This window comes from Oncorhynchus masou, chromosome 33 (assembly GCF_036934945.1).
Source record: "Oncorhynchus masou masou isolate Uvic2021 chromosome 33, UVic_Omas_1.1, whole genome shotgun sequence".
Classification (NCBI taxonomy): domain Eukaryota; kingdom Metazoa; phylum Chordata; class Actinopteri; order Salmoniformes; family Salmonidae; genus Oncorhynchus; species Oncorhynchus masou.
In genome coordinates this window covers 26,830,592-26,847,821 of record NC_088244.1, presented here as the reverse complement: position 1 = coordinate 26,847,821, position 17,230 = coordinate 26,830,592, and the positions used below count along the sequence as shown (strand labels likewise).

General features: G+C 41.1%; 1 protein-coding gene across 1 annotated transcript in view; it reads left to right on the top strand.

The window, feature by feature from the left end:
• The first annotated feature begins 4,012 nt into the window (after nucleotides 1-4,012).
• The window catches only part of LOC135528171 (guanine nucleotide-binding protein G(I)/G(S)/G(T) subunit beta-1-like), a 58,615-nt gene continuing 45,397 nt past the window's right edge, over nucleotides 4,013-17,230 (top strand). Inside the window, exon 1 of the mRNA XM_064957067.1 lies at nucleotides 4,013-4,391. The gene's annotated coding sequence lies outside the window, so the exon portion shown is untranslated. The remainder of the gene's footprint in view (nucleotides 4,392-17,230) is intronic.

The following is a 17,230-nucleotide window of genomic DNA, read 5'->3' as shown; positions in this document are numbered from 1 at the left end:
GTGTTCCAGGTCTCTAAGTAACGTCTTAACCCACTGAGCATCAGCCCTTCCTCTGAGCGCTATCACACACACAAGCTGCTGCCTGCTGGTGATAATGAGTAGATGGATATTTTCCCCTACAGACAGAGCTGGGATAGCTAGGTCCCCTGACAATTTTTGTTTTCACTGGTACTTCTGTTTTCTCTATTAAAGTTCACAAGGTAAATTGAGGACTTTTGTGTGTTTATCGTGAACCGTGAACATATGAATTTGCCTAGGTCATGATGACCAACACCTGTAGAGCTACTTTGGATAACAAATGTGGAGGTGGTGAGCCTCCACTAATCTAGGCCCTATCAGATAACAGCTATCCGAGTCCAACCCAACACAAATCAAATGTTATTTGTCACATGCGCCACATGTAGACTCTACTGTGAAATGCTAACTTACGAGCCCTTTCCCAACAATGTAGAGTTAAAAAGAAAATAAGCAAATAAGAAAAAAAACGAAAGGAAATAGTAACACATTAAAATAACAATGATGAGGCTATATACAAGGAGTACTGGTACAGAGTCAATGTGCAGGGGTACGAGGTGGTTGAGGCAATACAATGAGCTCCAAAAGTATTTGGACAGTGACAAATGCTTTGATGTTTTGGCTCTGTACTCCAGCACTTTGGAAAATACAATGACTATGTGGTTAAAGTGCAGACTGTCAGCTTTCATTTTAGGGTATTTCCATTGATATCGGGTGAACTGTTAAGAAATTACAGCACTTTATGTACATAGTCTCCCCATTTTAGGGGACCAAAAGTATTGGGACAAATTCACTTACAGTGCATTTGGATGGTATTCAGACCCCTTGACTTTTTCCACATTTTGTTACATTACAGCCTTATTCTGAAAGTGATGAGGAAAGCAAAGCAAATTCTTTGCTAATTTATATATATGTTTTAACTGAAATATCATATTTTACATAAGTATTCAGACCCTTTACTCAGCGATTACAGCCTTGAGTATTATTGGGTATGACGCTTCAAGCTTGGCACACCTGTATCTGGGGAGTTTCTCCCATTCTTCTCTACAGATCCTCTCAAGCTCTGTCAGGTTGGATGGGGAGCGTCGCTAGACAGCTATTTTCAGGTCTCTCCAGAGATGTTCGATCAAGTTCATGTCAGGCCACTCAAGGACATTCAGAAACTTGTCCCAAAGCCACTCCTGCATTGTCTTGGCTGTGTGCTTAGGGTCAGTTTCCTGTTGGAACGTGAACCTTTGCCCCAGTCTGAGGTCCTGAGAGCTCTGTAGCAGGTTTTCATCAAGGATTTCTCTGTACTTTGCTCCATTCATACTTCCCTCGATTCTGACTAGTCTTCCAGTTCCTGCTGCGGAGAAACATCCCACAGCATGATGCTGCCACCACCATGCTTCACCGTAGGGATGGTGCTAGGTTTCCTCCAGATGTGACGCTTGGCATTCAAGCCAAAGACAAATCTTGGTTTCATCAGACCAGAGAATCTTGTTTCTCATGGTCTGATAATCCTATAGGTGCCTTTTGGCAAACTCCAAGCGGTCATGTGCCTTTCACTAAGGAGTGGCTTCTGTCTGGCCACTCTACCATAAAGGCATGATTGGTGTAGTTCTGCAGAGATGGTTGTCCTTCTGGAACGTTCTCCGATCTCCACAGAGGAGCTCTGTCAGATTGACCATCGGGTTCTTGGTCACCTTGCTGACCAAGGCCCTTCTCCCCCGATTGATAAGTTTGGCCGGGCGACCAGCTCTAGGAAGAGTCTTGGTGGTTCCAAACTTCTTCCTTTTAAGAATGATTTAGGCCAATGTGTTCTTGGGGACCTTCAATGCTGCAGAAATGTTTTGGTACCCTTCCCCAGATCTGTGCCTCAACAGAATCCTGTCTCGCAGCTCTACGGACAATTCCTTCGACCTCATGGCTTGGTTTTTGCTCTGACATGCACTGTCAACTGTGGGACCTTCTATAGACAGGTGTGTGCCTTTCCAAATCATGTCCAGTCAATTGCATTTACCACAGGTGGACTCCAATCAAGTTGTATTAACATCCCAAGGATAACAGGATGAACCTGAGCTTAATTTCGAGTCTCATAGCAAAAGGTTTGAATACTTGTAAAAATAAGGTATACCTTTTTTTATTTGTAAATTTGCAAAAATGCCTAACCCTGTTTTCACTTTGTTATTATGGGGTATTGTGTGTAGATTGAGGATTTTTTTGTGATTTAAACATTTTTTGGGATGAATTTGCTGTTTGTTTTGGTTGTGTTTCAGATTATTTTGTGTCCACTAGAAATAAGTGGTAAATAATGTATTGCCATTTTGGAGTCACTTTTATTGTAAATAAGAATGTTTCTAAACACTTCTACATTAATGTGACATCTACAATTTTTACAGATAATCCTGAATGAATTGTAAATGATGAGTGAGAAAGTTACAGAAGCAGAAATATCATACCCCCAAGACATGCTAGCCTCTCACCATTACAATAACAGGCGAGGTTGGCATTTTTTAGGGGGTATGATATTTATGCCTCTAACTTTCTCATTCAATGTGGCGGTGTTGAAAGCTGAGCTGTAGTCAATGAACAGCATTCTCACGTAGGTGTTCCTTTTGTCCAGGCGGGAAATTGCAGTGTGACAGAGATTGCGTCATCTGTGAATCTGTTGCGGCATTATGCGAATTGGGGTGGGTCTTGGGATGATGGTGTTGATGTGAGCCATGACCAGCCTTTCCAAGCATTTCATGGCTACAGATGTGAGTGCTATGGGGCGATAGTCATTTAGACAGGTTACCTTGGCATTCTTGGGAAAAGGTACTATGGTGGCCTTCCTGAAACATGTAGGTAATACAGACTGGGTCGGGGAGAGAGTGAAAATATCAGTGAAGAGACTTGCCCACTGGTCAGCGCATGCTCGGATTACGCATCCTGATAATCCGTCTGACCCTGCAGCTTTGTGAATGTTAACCTGTTTAAAGGTCATACTCACATCGGCTATGGAGAGCGAGATCCCACAGTCATCCGGAACAGCTGGTGCTCTCGTGCATGGTTCATCAAAGCGAGCATAGAAGGTATTTAGCTTGTCTGGTAGGCTTACATCACTGGACAGCTCACGGACGGATTTCCCTTTGTAATCCATGATAGTTTGCAAGACCTGCCACATCAGACAAGCACCAGAGCTGGTGCAGTAGGATTCGATCTTGGTCCTGTATTGACCCGTTGCCTGTTTGATGGTTCGTCGGGCGGCGTAGCAGGATTTCTTATAAGTGTCTGGATTAGTGTCCCACTCATTGAAAGCGTCAGCTCAGTGCGGATGTTGCCTGTAATCCATGGCTTCTGGTTGAGATATAAACATATGGTCACTGTGGGGATGATGTTGTTGATGCACTTGGTAATGAAGCTCGTGACTGATGTGGTAAATTCCTCAATTCCATCAGATGAATCTCGGAACATATTCAAGTCTGTGCTAGCGAAACAGTCCTGTATCTTAGCATCCGCTTCATCAGACCACTTCCTTATTGAGCTTGCCACTGGTACTTCCTGTTTTAGTTTTTTTTGTGGGTAAACAGGAATCAGGAGGATAGTTATGGTCATATTTGCCAAATGGAGAGCTCTGTATGCACAACTATATCGCTGAAATCAGAATACTAGAACATTTAGAATACCACCAAATCATGAAAACACAATTTGTTGTCCAGCCTGACTGACCAGCCAGAGCCTTTATTGACGACTTCCCTAAATTGCCCAGCTGTACCGTGTTACTTTAGCAAGAGTAGACTGGTGGTTGTCAAGTAGTAGTCTATCACAAAAAGGTTCATGAATGGAATTTCAAGGGAGTACAAACTAAAATATGAAAATACAATATTTTGAAGCGGGATAGTTTTCTAGTATTAAACTACATCAATTTTGTACCAAATCCACCAAATGACCAGATTTTTGAATCGACGACGACCCTTTGTCGTGCGCTATGACGTAGCCGTAACGTGGGGTTTCCTAGAGCTGAGAGCAGGGTTACCGCGCCCATCTCTGCTGTTTGATGGCCGGGGGAAGCGTTTGAGATACTGGTGGTGTGAAGAGAGAACGGGGAACTACGGTGGGAAAGACCAGAAGGATAGTTAGAAGATTGGAACGAGACTGTTGTGAAATACAAGACCACCCATAGACTCTCAAACGCAGTGTTTTTCCACAAAGCGTTGGTTTAGTAGGGTGAACATTTCCTCATCTTTGTGCCGGTGTGTCTCCTCTTGGCGGATCGAAACCTCTGTTCGGGGAGTGCCACTCCTCGATAGCTTGCTAGATCTAGTCTGTGTATTAGCTAGGTGGAGAGGAGTAGATCTTCGCTGTTTCCAGTCAATGCGATATAAACAACGGATACCCTCGACTGAAAACGGGTAAGTTAGTTATGAGTTGGGACGCATTAATGGCAACTTATTTTTCTAAAGACGTAGCTAACTTCTGTTGCTAACATTGTCTGGGGTGCCTAGCTAGGAAGCTAGGCGGAAGGGGTTAAATTGAGTTGAGTGACTCGCTGGTTGAAGCTAACGGGGTGTGGGTGGGTAGGTAGGTAGTTGGAAAAGCACAAAACACAATTTAAATTATTCGATGTTGTACTTATTTGAGTTGTGGTTGTAGGTAGTCACAATATAACTTACTTTATGCAAAGTTTTTATTATGGTGGGGCATAGCTATTTGCCATGGCTTAGGTTTTGCAATACCAGTGAGTGGGCTAGCTAGCTGGCAGCTAAATGTAAGCCTCAAAGCTAGTGGAACTTAGCTTCTTTCGTAAGATCACTAGCTAAAGCTAGTTAACAAAACTGTCAACGTCTGAATTTGAGTTGCACTGTTTTTCACGCATTTAACAAAATGGCAAACGTAGCTAGTTAACTAATATTCAGTCTAATTGGCTTTTGTAAATCAAGATGATTGTGATAGACGTTTGCTGACATTCCTAGATAACGAGCTTGCTAGCAAATTAGCTATATCCAACCACTAATTTAGTTAACTAAGTTATACCAAATGTCATAGATGGTGATGCATAATGTTTTAATGCATCTGACATTTTACCAATGATTAAGTGGTCATATAATGCATAGAGTATTTGTGCGTTATAATACAACTGTAGCAAGTAACGTTAAGTGGTAATAGGAGACAAAAATGGCTATTTCAACATCACTGGAGCCGAAAGCTAGCTAGTTGGCTATCAGTGCAACCCCACACACACTTGTTCGTAGTCCATAACACAGACTGAGACGGTATAGAAAGCCATACTACTGCCTACGTTTGCAATTAGCAAGAAGCTTGACATGTTTCCAATTGTGCGTGTGAGCCTGCAACAGTACCCAACCAAGATGGAGCTGCTGCTGTTGGGTTTAGGCTGGACACATTCGACACCTATCGCCTAGTTTCCTAGCTATCTGTTTACGTTGTCATTCGCTGAACAGCCATTATGTCAGCCAGCCACAATTATATTGCGTTACAGTTAGCTATCATATCTGGCGTGATAACTATGGCAGTACAAGATTATGGCCTTAATACACCTAAAATCAGCAACAAGCTTGTCTATTAATGTATGACGAGCTAGCTATTGCATAAATCAGCCACCTAACGTTATATTGCTAACTCGTAAGCGGTATGTTTAGCCAGCTTGCTACTTTATTAATGTACGGGCTGGCAGCATTTGATTGGCCTTAATTTGATATACAGAGGAAGTAAATTAACGTTAATTGGATTTCTACAATCTGTTCAACCTGGCCCCATAGGTTTTAGTGTACAAGTGGTTACACCTAATAGCCATACCTCTGTCCGCTCCAGTGTGAATGGTCTTTCATGGAGCAGACTAGAGGAAATGGAAGCAGCTAATCCTGTTACTTTCTAGAACTGAAAATAAAGTGTAGGGAGGGGATTTTTTATGTCAACAATACAAGCGGCAAACATTCTAAACGGGGCTTTTAGTTTTGTCGAACCAGAAATTGTCGTCATGTTGAGAACGAGTAACAACAATGTTGCCATTGTCAATCGCTGGTTGAAATAACTTGTATATTTGTTACATTTTGAGACTATATAGGACGCCAGCAGGTAAAGTTTTCCAATATAGTTATTTGATGTTCCATAATATCTTTGTCACGTTCAACATGTTCCGTTTTTCAAAGGGATATTTGTAATTTCTGGTTCACAAAGATGAATTAATCTTGCTAGTTCGCTTCCCTCCTTGAATGAATGGGTTCCTGTATTCAGGGCCCAAGCAGCTGCAACGTACAAGATGGCGTTCAAAGCCCATTTCCACATCGCTTTTTTCTGACTGAAAGACATCAGCCCAGCTTCGGCTGGATTCAGGGGTACCATAATATATATCGATAATTGTAGTTAATAAACATACATTTTAGTAAATATACTAGTCTCTGAATCATGTATAAATGATATAAAAGAGAGGTGTTTTTCTACTGTGTGCTGTGGGACAACATTTAGGTGGACGGGTGTAACGTTAGTACATCTCGAATATTAGCCAGTGAGCAGCTAAATTCAGGAATCCACAAATATGCATTAAAATCTTATTTTGCTTGGTACACAAAAGCACTTGCGCTTTAGCTGTTCTTCATATGAGTGAGATTTATTTCAAGGTTGGACGTTATTTTTAAATCAATATTATTCCAATACAAATGTACGTTTCATTTTGATGTAAAGTATTAAGGTAGTACGAGTATATGGCAGATTATATTCAAGTGTGTGTATGTATGTATCAAGGTAACAATTTAATATATAAAGATTAATGTATTTTGTACTGATCAGCGAGCTTGTAGTTCAGGAACCTTTTTTAAATCTTGTATTTCTTATTTTATTTTTTACATGTATCCAAATGGAACCATAATACTTGCGGTTTCTGTGTTGTCAGTGTACTGGGGCTGGTCCTTTACCATTGTCACATTTTGAGTATAGGCTACCCTACATCATGTATCTTTTTTACTTAAAGAACTTAATGTGACTTGGAGCAAAACAAGCTGTTTTGGCACTCGCCATGGATGAAAAGTGCATTGTAAGGATTTGTGGACACTGATTATAAATTATCATATTACTTTCAATAGAGGGATTGACCCAATTGCCGACTCCATAACTATCCCCTTTTTTTAGCAGTTCTAAGTGCCTGTCTCTCAAAGTTGTAGGATATTATTTGCTGAACGTGGATGCGTTTTTCATTTGTTTTGTTGCACTTGAACATAAATTTGTGAATCCTCCCCACATATCTACACCTTCACACAGTACTGGCCATCCAGCACATTGAAGAATGTATTCACTTTTATGGCTGTGCCAGGAGATTAAGAGATTTAACTGTAGTCCTGGAATAGTCGTCACCTAATTTCTCAGTCTTATTCACAGGAATCTGAGCTCCACTGTGGTTTCTCTCATCATGCAAGTGTGATTGAGTCTAATCAGTGACTACGGTATTCAGGCCTGAAGGCTCTCTCATCGCATAGCTCTCTTCCCATTACTTGCTTACAGGTCAGAACACCACACTACACACAACACACCGGCAGTAGAACATAAGATGCTTTTCACACATCCACACACTACTGCCCCCTATTCAGTGTCAGTCTCAAGTAAGCTGTTGCCAAAAAGTACTTTCACTCGTGTCAATGTGCAAATTTCATTTTGACTGCGACCCCGCTGTAACCTTATATGATCCACTGCCTCGTGTTGACATCTGGCAGGAACTGGCCACTCTGTAACATATGACATCTCACAATGTCCAGGAGGGTGAACAGGGAGTATGTCGATACATATAGTGACATTCATGGAGACTTCAGTCAGTGTCTCCCAGACTAGTGCAGTTAACACTTCAGATGACAGTCATACTCACTAACATTCGCCTTTACAATCAGGTTCCAGAAGCAAAATCAGAATGTGGCATTTGGCCCCCTGGCCAAACTTGTTCACCTGAGAGATGACACTAGAATGAGCATCACTATCAGGGGATGTGCTGAATTATCTGTCCTTTGTGAAGCAGGAGGGATATTTAGTTTTGTTTTATACAGATTTTCATCCCCCTGGATTTCTGTGAGCGCATGGTATGAATGGGATTAAAATCTTAGTTTTTGGATTTCAGCTTTTAGGATTATGGGGCATGGTCAGTGATAGTGCTGATTTTTCTATTTTCCTATGATCCTGCTTTTAGCCATATGGAATTTCTTACTATTACAATAACATGCCTTCCCTGTTATGACTGGGGCTGCCACAGCCAGACTAGATGGGATCATCTCTCGGTGAAATGTTGGTTTCTTACTTACACCCTTCATTTGACCATACAGTTGTTGATTTAGGATATCTGCTTTGCATAGCTATATTGTGAGTTGTCATAGCATTTGTGTTCTTTGTGCTTTATAACAATGATCACACTCATTAAATTAAAAGATAAACATACAAGTCTTTGTATGATTTGTTTACATTAAAGGTAGACTCGGCGATATGACGTACTTTATATGCAGAAAGTAAACAGCATAGTGGGTCAATTTCCGCAACAACTAAAAGCTTTGATGCGCAAGTCTCAACTTCTCCACTGTTTTGGTCCCGTGGTTGCCACGCTGTGACGGCGTGAGGCGAACCCGTGCACATGCGCAGATACTGTGTGTGTGACTTTGTGAGAGTGAAGTCTCATCTCGCTCGTCTCAATATCTGCGGTGCTGTTCATGGCAATGTTATTTAGCTGAGTCTACATTTAAGAATATGTTCTTACTGGGGAAATATTTAAGGGCCCAGTGCAGTACCTTTTTTCTTCCTGTGTTTTATATATATTTCTACACTGAGGTTGGAAAAATGACCAGGTGGTAATTATTTAATAGACCAATAAGAAAGTTCCAAACCCCTCTGTCAAAAACAGCCAGTTTTCCGTTTCCCCCAGACCACTCCCACACTGTCCTAGCAAAAATTTGCTTGAGAAATCTATCTTTGCTAAGAAGCTATTTTTGTTTATTTTTCACAATTTTAATTGAAAACAATCCCATTCAAGTGCTTAATTGTTACCCAGAACTGATTTTATATTAAGATAAAGACTCCATTGGACCTTTAACTTAGCAGCCCAGTACTTGGGGTTGAGAAACTCCAACAGACATTAACATCCCTCAGTAGGCGGGACACCGCTCATGAGCAGAGATTTCCTGTCAGACTAGACTATTCTCTCCTGCTGTGTCTTTCTGTCTTCCATGTTCCTCACTCCATCATTTTAGCACAGTCGAACAAGATCACCCAGGACAGGCAGCAGCTGTTTGACTGCTAATATTGGGCTCACATCAGCGGCCAAACAGCCAGAACCATGTAATTCCAATAGATTTCCCAGACAAATCCTTTTCCTTGCTTGTGGCCTTACCCCCTCCTCAACCCCACCTGCAGTGCAGGTTGACAGCCCGTCTTTACTTTAGGGTTCAAAGGTGAGCTGCCTAGTCCTGTTTGGCCAAATCTGATCCATTTACACCGGTGCTAATGATTCTGAGATTCTATGCAGTCGAATATCTCAAGTACCACCCAGTCTTTTGCACTCACTCCCTAAATCCATCTCCTCCCTCCATTCCCCGAAGGGTCAGAACACGGCCAACCTAACGTAGCAGGCGTAAAAGAAACGCCTGAGCAGAGTTAATTTCTCTTTCTGTTCCTGACTAGAGGGGAAAAAACTGTCGGGAGGTACTCTTCAACCAAGCTCTCGCTCGCTCTCTCCTCTTTTCTTTCTCTCTCCGGCCTCTCCTCTCTCTGCTGTATGACGTGGCCGGTTCTGTGGGGTGTGCCCAGAGAAAAGGACACCCTGGTTATTCTGGGCAACCCAGGTGTCTTGTTGTTACAGCTGATTTATGGAATGACCAGTGACTGAAAACAGACAGATTGACTAGTGTGACAACTACCTTGTGTTATATCATTTTAGCTGTCAGCAACATAATCTGCAATTCTGTCCTATGTTTTACCCGAGGACAAACATGTCCTTGGTCAATATGTTTCCTCTTCTATTTGTATTGCTAGTGCTCCCAATGTGTCTGATAACCTCTAGCAAATCCAAGCCACGTAGTTTCGGTTAGCCGTACACCAGTAGAACTGTTGTGGTAACTGTTCCGCTCACAAGCTAGTTTGGTTGAAGGTCCACGCTGTATGGCCCTGGCTTATCAGGGATGACTGCACGGCTGAGGGCCACTATGTTTTGAATAGTCAAAGTGAGTGGCGACAGGACTGTTATTGGCCCCTCTACTCCTGTCGTTGGTCGTTCCACTGCTATGGAGTCCTGTCAACCTGAAACAGCACTTTGCATGGGGAACCTCAGGGCTCTGCTTTGAATAAAGGCCTCTTGCTTTCTATTTACATTCAGCCCCATAGATTTGACTGCCGGGGGGAAATGTCACCAAACCAGAATTCTGAGCCTTTGATAGGAAGGCAGGGAGTGAGTTTTTATATGACAAAGAGAGACAGTAAGTCGCTGGAATAAAAAGGACTGGCTGGCTGTCATGTGGCACTTCACACATATACTTGTTCCTCTCTTTTTGGGGAGAATCTGGGAGAGAGAGCGGGGGGAGGGGTAAATGTATTCATGCAATCAAAGGAGTGTTTTTCTTTTTAAACAGTCATGCTTTTGGCTTTGGGCAAGCTTGACCTGATTTTTTTTAGTTTTTCTGATATGGAAAAGCAAGTTGGGCATATGTCACAAGCACAAACTACACCTTTTTGTTTATGTATGTTTGGATATAAAAAGTGGTTGAGTTGTGTTTTTTTGTCTTTATCAGACCGGTCTGGCTGTTACCATGAGCATTTTACTGTTTTCCCCTAATCCTCCCTTAATGACTGCCTTCACGCCGTGGCATTTGGAGTATGTCTGCCAGCACGGGCGCTATCCTGTGGAACCTGTTTGACTCCAGCCTCATGCTCAGGGACATGCTGCAAGGTGGGAGGAGGGCCGGGAGGCCAAGGATGGGCCTGCCAGGCTGCAGAGGTGAGGGGTGCCTGAGAATTTAGGTACTAGATGGCAGATGAAGGGTTACGTACACTCCCAACAGCTCCATTTCTCGCAAAGGAAGGGGTAACTTATTTTGTATGTTTTTCTTTGCTTCTCTGAGCGTTGTTATATTGATTCCCAGGGTTATTTAATGTATTCTTTTGTATTTTAACTATTTGCTGTTCAAGCAGGCAGAAATACAACCGGTTTGAAACTTGTCATACTAGATGTTCACTGTATATACAAAAGTATGTGGACAACACTTCAAATAGTTGGTTTGGCTATTTCAGCCACATCCGGTGCGGACAGGTGTAGAAAATCGAGCACACCGCCATGCAATCTCCATTGACAAACATTGGCAGTAGAATGGCCTTACTGAAGAGCTCAGTGACTTTCAACGTGGTATCGTCACAATTCCACCTTTCCAACAAGTGTTTGTCAAATTTCTGCGCTGCTAGAGCTGCCCCGGTCAACTGGAAGTGCTTTTATTGTGAAGTGGAAATGTCTAGCCACAACGGCTCAGCCGAAAGTTACAGATTGTAATGCAACAAAATAGGAAAAACGGCAAGGGGGATGAGTACTTTTGCAAGGCACTGTATCTGCTTGCTTGAATGGCAATAGCACACCTACCATTTCCACCTGCCCCAGCCTCCCTTCCTAGAAACTTGTGGCATCATGGTATGTTTCACGAATCAATCAATTAAACTTTACTGCCACACCCATCAATGTGGTGTATACCTTCAGGTGTTTTCCACAGAAAGCAGAGGTTTGCATTGATAGCTAAAACCATACTTGTATACCATTGCTTTTCTGCATTTAGGCGATTTCAAAAGCCATTAGTATTTTTAGTCCTAATGAAAATAATGCCACCCTTCTAGTTAACTGACTGAGGATGGAGGGCTTTTCTATGCACGTGCATCATATACCAAAGATGTGCCTAAGTATACAGTATGTGTGCTGTCATATGTTGGACCTCCTAATGCTTTAATTGAATTGCGTTATCCTCCCCAGATCTGTTCTGAAGTCAGCCCCACGGTTCAACAGCAGAGGATGCTTGTTTATCGAAGCCACAATTCTATCCGTAGTGGGGTTCTTCGACCCAGTTGTCAGGGAATTTGCAAGGGCATGAGTTGCTGTACACGTGTAGCTGCTGAGGTGGAAATGCTTTTGTGTAGACTGTATGGAGTCCTGATGCTAGTGTCCCCTGTGAATGGGACCTTATATGATGGCCAACCCATCCCCTCTATCCCCATCAATCAATCACCCCTGAGGTCCTGACTTACTGACTTCAATGGGACTCATTTCACATGTATTATTATAATATGTTGAAAGGATACTTGTGCTGGGACCTTGTATCAACGTGTACACAAGTAAAAGCATTGTGTGGCTATCTTTAATGTTATGCTCTCAATTGTACCAAGCCTCTCAGTCAATTAATTATTAAGTGAATGAGAAGTTATATTTGGTGCAAACAGTCACGAAACACTGAATCACCATTGGTAGAAGTGCTGATACTGAAGTCTAGGCCTAGTATATATTGCAGAGGCAGGCCGCAAGACTGATTAACACTAACACACAACATCCAAAAAAGGTACTCTGTCACAAAAATGTATACATTTAGATACAGCTATTTTATTTTGGATGCCATATTGATAATTTGAGTCAAAGTATTGGTTAAAAAAATTAAATATATAGTACCATTCACAAGTTTGGACACCTACTCATTTAAGTTTTTCTTTATTTTTACTATGTTATACATTGTAGAATAATAGTTTGTCTTCACTATGAAATAACACATGGAATCATGTAGTAACCATTGTGTTAAAAAAAATCAAAATATTTTATATTTGACATTCTTCAAAGTAGCAACCCTTTGCCTTGATGACAGCTTTGCACTCTCTTGGCATTCTCTCAACACGCTTCATGGGGTAGTCACCTGGAATGCATATCAATTAACTTATCGCTCCCGTTAACGGGATTACAGTCATATGACAACAGCCAGTGAAAGTGCAGGGCGCCAATTTCAAAACATCAAATCTCATAATTAAAATTCCTCAAACATACATGTATCTCATAACATTTTAAAGTTAATATTGTTGTTAGTCCCACCACAGTGTCCGAATTTAAAGTATGCTTTACAGCAAAAGCACCACAAACGATTGTTAGGTTACCACATAGACACAGAAAAACACAGCCATTTTTCCAGCCAAAGATTTTCCAACCAGTCACAACCACCAATAGAGAGAGAATTAATCACTAACCTTTCATCATCAGATGACAGTCATAGGACTTAATGTTACATGTATTGTGTATGTTTTGTTTGATAAAGTTCATATTTATCAAAATATGAGTTTACATTGGTGCATTACATTCACTAGTTCCCAAAACATCCAGTGATTTTTGCATAGCCACATCATTCAACAGAAATACTCATCATAAATGTAGATGATAATACACATGGAATTATAGATATACCTCTCCTTAATGCAACCGCTCTGTCAGATTTCAAAAAACCTTTATGGAAAAAGAAACGCATGCAATAATCTGAGACGGCGCTCAGAAGTAAAAATCACTAGCCGCAATGATTGTGTCAACATAAACCAAGAAATTACATGATTAATATTCCCTTTGATGATCTACATCAGAAAGCACTCCAGGAATCCCAGGCCCACAATAAATGTTTGATTTGTTCGATAATGTCTTATGTCCAAATGCCTTCTTTTGTTAGCGCGTTTGGTATACATATCCAAACGCTCATTCTGGTCAGCGTTACATCGGACAAAAACTTTAAAAAGTTATATTACAGAATAAATATTTCAAACTAAGTACAGAATCAATCATTAGGATGTTTTTAACCTATAGCTTCAATAAGGTTCCAACCAGAGTATTCCTTTGTGTCTTCATGAGCAATGGAACGCAAGTGGATACCATGAGGAATAAGCGCGATCAGAAAATGGCTGACTGCGAGACACCTGACAGATTCTGCACTCATTCACTCCCACAACACCATAAGTCTCATTCAAATTTCTATCAATGGTTGACATCTAGTGGAACTCCTAGGCAGTGCAACATCATTAATATCTCAAGGGGATTTCATTGGGGACTCTGGTGAATGCATACAAAGCTCTATCAAATCATAGACTTAATTATAACATAACACACAGAAATACGAGCCTTAGGTCATTAATATGGTAGAATCTGGAAACCATCATCTCGAAAACAAGACGTTTATTCTTTCAGTGAAATACGGGACCGTTCCGTAGTTTATCTAACGGTTGGCATCCATAAGTCTAAATATTCCTGTTACATTGAACAACCTACAATGTTATGTCATAATTACGTAAAATTCTGGCAAATTAGGCGGCCCAAACTGTTGCATATACCCTGACTCTGCGTGCAATGAACGCAAGAGAAGTAACACAATTTCACCTGTTTATTGCCTGCTAACCTGGATTTATTTTAGCAAAATATGCAGGTTTAAAAATATATACTTCTGTGTATTGATTTTAAGAAAGGCATTGATGTTTATGGTTAAGTACAGTCGTGCAAAGATTGTGCTTTTTCGCAAATGTGCTTTTGTTAAATCATCCCCCATTTGGCGAAGTTGGCTGTCTTTGTTAGGAAGAAATAGTCTTCACAGAGTTCGCAGGCAATTTGAACTAAAAAGGCAGGTTTAAAAATATCTGCTTGTGTATTGTTTTTAAGAAAGGCATTGATGTTTATGGTTAGGTACACATTGGAGCAAGACAGTCATTTTTCGCGAATACGCACCACATCGATTATGTGCAACGCAGGACACGCTCGATAAACTAGTAATATCATCAACCATGTGTAGTTAACTAGTGATTATGATTGATTGTTTTTCATAAGATAAGTTTAATGCTAGCTAGCAACTTACCTTGGCTTCTTACTGCATTTGCGTAACAGGCAGTCTCCTCGTGGAGTGCAATGTAATCAGGTGGTTAGAGCGTTGGGCTAGTTAACTGTAAGGTTGCAAGATTGAATCCCGGAGCTGACAAGATAAAATTCTGTCATTCTGCACCTGAACAAGGCAGTTAACCCACTGTTCCTAGGCAGTCATTGAAAATAATAATGTGTTAACTGTCTTGCCTAGTTAAATAAAGGATCAATAAAGGTGTAAAAAAAAAAAAAAAAAAAAAAAAATTGTCCAAAAATACAGATTTCCGATTGTTATGAAAACTTAGTGGCTAGTGGCTACTCATTGCAGTATAGTGATTTCTTTCCTATAGAATCTGGAGTTCACCCTTTCCTCTGACATGTTGTAGTCAATTGGTCTCTTCCCAGTCCAGTCCCATAGTGCAAAATTGTGAAATGTGTTGCTCACGTGTAAGCATGCCAATGACTATATGTAGTTTAGGTCCAGGCTGTAGTGCGTGTGTGCAGTCTTCCGAGTGAGTTTCAGCAACAATCATGCATGTCAGTTTCTGCTAATGTCTCCAGTCATAGCATGTAGTAGAATTGCAATGCGCTTATAAAAAGGACATGTTCCTGTGCAAAGAAAGAAGAAATGTAGCCTCTATAAGCCTACCTAGTATTATTTTGCTAACAGTGAGTGATTTAATATTAGCCTAAATTGACTATCCAATAATTGCATTTGGAATAGTAGGCCATCTTGCATAAGTTTGCAAATGTGAGGGTGCATGGAAAATTTGCTTCCCAAACCTGAAACCCACACACCGCCTATGTTAGAATAAATACCCACATGAACTTTTCCTCAGCCAACACAAGTAACGAAGAGCTAAATCACTAGCCTGTCAATCTACTATCCCACATAGTAGGAAAGTTGATCTATTCTATTGGTCAGCTTGTCGTTCTGTGCGAGACAGAAATAGCCTATTCCAAACAGTCTGTTGGACAGTTGTGGGACGATCAATCCCAAATTAATACAACCAGTAGGCCAAGGCTAAAGCAATGAGGCTCATGCAATACATCAGAACGTTTAGCATAAAATGTTGATAACCTATTATTTCTTCACATTGTATGCGTACAAGGCAGTAGGCTACACCCAAATGTTCATCCATAATGCAATTAGCGGGAAAACACCCTTGAGCGGTTTCATGTGACCAAGATAAAAAATCATCGGCTACACATTTTTCAATTGATTATATGACTAAGATATTGCCTTTATCCGGTAGCCAATGAAAGAAAGTTGATTTGAAAACCAATAGAACATGAGCGAGTGGCTACTGGTTTCAATTGCATATGGAAGTCTTTAAAAATAATTTCCTGTACGTTTGTTTGATTTTGGCTAGGCTACTTAGAATGTAGGTAGCCCAAGACATGCCTCATAATATGTAGTAAAACATTCAAGTTTCAAACAATTAAGTAAACTCAGCAAAAATAGAAACGTCCCTTTTTCAGGACCCTGTCTTTCAAAGATCATTTGTGAAAATCCAAATAACTTCACAGATCTTCATTGTAAAGGGTTTAAACAATGTTTCCCATGCTTGTTCAATGAACCATAAACAATTAATGAACATGCACCTGTGGAACGGTCGTTAAGACACGAACAGCTTACTGACAGTAGGCAATTAAGGTCACAGTTATGAAAACTTAGGACACTAAAGAAGGCCTTCTACTGACTCTGGAAAAACACCAAACTTAAGATGACAGTTGACAGTGAGAGGACGTTTCTTTTTTGCTGAGTTTATAACAGAGAACAGGGACCGATCATCCTGCACAAGCCAGCCATGGTCAAACACTGGAGTTTTGCTTTCAGACTGGTCAGATGGTAGTCTAGTCACCTGTGAGACTCTTTTGGGAGGATGCGCTGTCACCTCTTCCGCTGGATGTTTCGACAAGGAGAGCCAAGTGCAGCAAAGGAAACACCCTTTGAGAGGAAACGCCTGTTTTAGAAACTCAACACGGTACTTCCTGGGTTAGAGGCAGTGTGCTGACATGCAACAAATCAGTGGCTGCATAATCAATGCTTGGAGTTCATCAGAATTTGTGGGTTTTTGTTTGTCCACCCGCCTCTTTAGGATTGACCAAGTTCTCAATGGGATTGTCTGGGGAGTTTCCTGGCCATGGACCCAAAATATTGATTTGTTCTCCGAGCCACTTAGTTATCACTTTTGCCTTATGGCAAGATGCTACATCATGCTGGAAAAGGCATTGTTCATCACCAAACTGTTCCTGGATGATTGGGAGAAATTTCTCGGAGGATGTGTTGGTGCCATTTTTTATTCATGGCTGTGTTCTTAGGCAAAATTGTGAGTGAGACCACTCTCTTGGCTGAGAAGCGCACCCCAC